Raw genomic sequence first — 5000 nt, forward strand, 5'->3', positions numbered from 1 at the left:
TCTGTCAAATTTGACTAACTTTTGTGTTCAATAATATCATTTATAGTTCAATACATGGTGTATACAAAGACGTTTTGATTTCACTTGGAAAAGGTCAAGGCAACTCAGAGTTTAGTTCGAAACTTCCCAGTCAGATTGTTATTATTATTATTATTATTATTATTATTATTATTATTATTATTATTATTATTATTATTATTATTATTATTATTATTATTATTACCTTCGCCAACGAAGTTGAGAGGAAGTTATGTTTTCGGCCCTGTTTGTCCATTTGTTTGTGTGTGAACAACTTCCTGGTCATAGTTTTATTCAGAGTAGTGAAACTTCTGGGATTAATTGTTATGTTGAGATGTAGAGGATATATTTCATTCGCCTTTTGTTTACATGCCCTATACGTCCTGATAGTTAAGTTAATTACACTCTACATCCCCCTTGTGCAAGCCGAATAAGGAGGACTAGTCTATTTAGGAGTTTTTTTAATTCCAGTTTGCTCGCATGTCAGTCTGATACGATCCATAGTTTACGCTGATTAAGTTCAAACTTGCAGTGATATGAACAGGTTGATTATATTTCTCTCTTTATAGTTTGTAATATGAAAGGTCTATTTTCAAAGTTTTTACTTCTCTTGTTGTTTATTTAATATTGTGTTCCCCTTCCTCACTGGGCTATTTTTTCCTGTTTCAGCCTTTGAAGGTTATAGAATCCCTCTTTTCCAATTAGGATTGCAGGTTGGGTAATAATAATAATAATAATAATAATAATAATAATAATAATAATAATAATATTCACCCATATATATGATAAAGATTGAGTGTTTTTATATATATATATATATATATATATATATATATATATATATATATATATATATATACATGTATGTATATGTATATAATATATATACATATACATATGTATATATATGTGTATATATATACATATGTATATATGTATATATATAATATATATGTATATAATTATATATATATATATATATGTATATATATATATATATATATATATATATATATATATATATATATATATATATATACACACACACACATATATATATATATATATATATATATATATATATATATATATATATATATTTATATATATGTATACATGTATATATATATGTATACATGTGCGTGTATGTATGTATATATATATATATATATATATATATATATATATATATATAAATATACATATATATATATATATATATATATACTGTATATGTATGTATATATATATATATATATATATATATATATATATATATATATATATATGGATGTATGTATGTATGTATATATGTATGTCACAGTGAGTAGCATCGACACATATAACTACTTGGTCTCTCCCTGTCCCTTGGGTAGGGGTTGGAGGGAATAGTCATACTCAGGTAAGAGGGCTTCCCCCGAAAAGTACAATCTGAAACGACACTCTTTCACAAATTGCCCAGAGTGCCATGTTGTAGTTAAGATATTGGGTGAAGTGGGAAGGGAGTATATTATAATAATAATAATAATAATGATAATAATAATAATAATAATAATCTCTTCTCACATTCACTCCTCCAATCCATCATATCCTCCTCCTCCAGTCACCTGATAATCCATCCCTCTCTCTCTCTCTCTCTCTCTCTGTCATTCCTTTGGCAATGCGTCAGAAGTTTTCGAGGAAGAACTCTTGTGCAAGGCCCAGGGGTGACACGTCGATTAGGCGGATGCGATACGACTTGACAGCCTTGAATGGGATATGAATATTGAGAACCTTCAAAGATGGTTGGGGTTTTAATCTATTTATTAATTCATCTGTTTGTTTGTTTGTTAGAGGGATTAAGTTTTTTATTTTGTTTGGTTTGATTTCGTTATTATTATTATTATTATTATTATTATTATTATTATTATCATTTTTATTATTATTATTATTATTATTATTTGTTTTTACTAATATTATTATTATTATTATTGTAATTATTATTATCAATGTTATAATTATTATTATTATTAATAATATTACTTGTTAAACTACAAACCTAGTTGGAAAAGCAGGTTGCTATAATCCCAAGGGCTCCAACAGGAAAAATAGTCCAGTAAGAAAAGGAAGGAGGGAAAACTACAAGAAGTTTATGAACAATATTAGCATAAAAACAAATCTTTTATTTATAAACTATAAGAAAAAGGAAGAGAAACATGATAGAATAATGTGCCCAAGTGTACCCTCGAACAAGAGATCTCTAACCCAAAACAGTTGAAGGCCATGGCACAGAGGCTATGGCACTAACCATGATTAGAGAACAATGGTTTGATTTTGGAGTGTCCTTCTCTTAGAAGAGCTGCTTACGAGAGCTAAAGAGTCTCTTCTACCCTTACTAAGAGGAAAGTAGCCACTGAACAATTACTGTGCAGTAGTTAACCTCTCGATTTAAGAAGAATTGTTTGATAATTGCAGTGTTGTGAAGTGTATGAGGAAAGAATAGGCCAAACTGCTGTGTATATGTAGGCAAGGAGGAAATGAGCCGCATCCAGAGAGAGGGATTCAATGTACTACTCTCTAGCCAGTCAAAGGACACAATGACTCTCTAGCAGTAGTATCTCAATGTGTGGCTGGTGCCTTGTTTGGATTACTTTGCAGTTTAATTAGAATTGGAAATTAATATGAATTTTAATGTTAATTTCAGATTTTTCATTGAAAATAGATTTTTATCAATTTCTATTTATTGAATCTCCAACTTCTTCTTCTTCTTCTTCTTCTTCTTCTTCTTCTTATCACCATCAGTTAATGTAATAATTTAGTGTTTTAATATAGGCTGTCATACAACTGTTATTAATTTTCTTCATAATTATTGTCGTAACTTATCTATTTAATCATTAATAAAATTAAACACAAGTATGATTAATCCCAGTATCATCCAACTACGGTAAAACGAATTTTTATATTATTACAATAATTATGATTAATTTAGTTTCTCTAATGTAATGCAGTAAATCTGAAATGTATTTCCTGCATCTTTTGTCATCACCATCATTATCATTATCATTATCCTCTTTATCTTCACAATCGCTCATTATCCGCATTATTGGCCAATCCGCCTCTGCCTTTCTCTTGCCACCCGTGATACAATTAACGTCTCTTAGTCAATGAGGCCTTTCAGAATTAATGAATAGAATTCAAGAGGAGAAAATGGAATTGAGACTTCAATTTCATCCTTAATTACACACACACACACACACTCGCTCTCTCTCTCTCTCTCTCTCTCTCTCTCTCTCTCTCTCTCTCTCTCTCTCTCTCTCTCTCTCAATAGAAGAGAAGAAAAGTTTTTGTTTTGTCTGCTTTAAGTAGTTTTATTGTTCAAGTAGATAGCAATGATTGACATGATCTCTCTCTCTCTCTCTCTCTCTCTCTCTCTCTCTCTCTCTCTCTCTCTCTCTCTCTCTCTCTCTCTCTCTCCAAAGAGGGGAAACTTTTGTTTTCTTCGTGTTAATGTGTTTCATTGAGAAGTATAAATGATTTACACTCACTCTCTCTCTCTCTCTCTCTCTCTCTCTCTCTCTCTCTCTCTCTCTCTCTAAACATTTTAATGTAAATACTTTTTCTAATTATGCGTGTATTACAGAATAAACCCTATTATCATACAGTACACACTGTGCAGTATTGCACAATTAGTAGTTATTGTTATCATATATTGATTCGCTAGTGTATAAAACTCGTACACTTTACAGGACATATAAAAGATGGTCGATACAGAAAGCTACATACTGTACCAACCGTGTGTCACACGATCGTACATAAATTATTTTGTATATATTATGCTTGTATCTGCGCTCTTCCCTCGCACTAAAAAGAACCTGAATAATCATGTCTCCGGTTTTCCTCTGTAACATTGTCTGTCTTGTGAACATGAAAATGCCTGTTGCCTTAAAGTTTTGTATATAAAGGAGAGTGTTCTATAATAAAGTTACTCAGTTGATTGCTTCCTGCCTTTGAGTCGTAACCTTTCTCTCGGCCCGTCACAATACCGTCCTAAAGCCTTTATGCTGTATTCTTCACTGTATTTTTCCTATCGGGCTAGTATTAGGTAGTAGGGTGGTCATGACAGCAACCACCTATTTAAATACTGCAGCTAGATAGTAGTACATTGGACCCCACTTTGGTTACGGCTCATTTTACCTTTATCCTTCACTTACACCGAATAGTTTGGCCTGTTCTTACCACATTCGCTTCTGTTCTGCACCTGATAACACCAGACAATTCTTTTTCACTCAAGGAGTTAACAACTGCATTGTAATTGTGTAGTCGCTACTTTCCTCTTGTTAAAGTTAGAAGAGACTGTTTTAGCTATGGTAAGCAGCTTTTCTAGGAGATGGACACTCCTAAATCAAACCCTTGTTCTCTAGTCTTGTGTTGTGCCGTAGCCTCTGTACCATAGTCGTCCACTATCTTGTTTAGAGTTCTCTTGCTTGGGGGTTCACTTAGGTACAGTGTTCTCTCTGTTTCATTATTTTCTTTCCTCGCCGGGCTATTTTCCCTTGTAGAGCCCTTGGGCTCATAGCATCCTGCTTTCCCAACGCGGGTTTTGGCTTAGAAGTAATTATGATAATAAATGTTATTTTTCTATTGGTAATTACGTTACTTTTAAACTCTTCCTACTCGTTTAATTTCATTTAAAATTTTTTAGAAGAAGCTCGTTAGCTGAGCAAGTTTATATAATATAAAGAAAACTTTCCTTCATTCCGTAAAAGTAAACTTTTCATGTTATATCTCGTTATTCTCAGTATTTACTTCTCTCTCCATTCCCCTTTGGAAATTCCAAAACGACTCCAGTTGGTCCAGAGAGCGTATTAAATACCAGACAAAAATCCTCTCTCGCTAATTATCTGTTATTCATTGCGTTGTAAGTCTTTTTTGAGTTTGACTTTTTTGTTTTCTCTTGAGAAGTCTTTCGCCGAGTGCATTTTGTCGAGAAAGAGAAAGAGAGG

This window comes from Palaemon carinicauda, chromosome 25 (assembly GCF_036898095.1).
Source record: "Palaemon carinicauda isolate YSFRI2023 chromosome 25, ASM3689809v2, whole genome shotgun sequence".
In the NCBI taxonomy this organism is placed as follows: domain Eukaryota; kingdom Metazoa; phylum Arthropoda; class Malacostraca; order Decapoda; family Palaemonidae; genus Palaemon; species Palaemon carinicauda.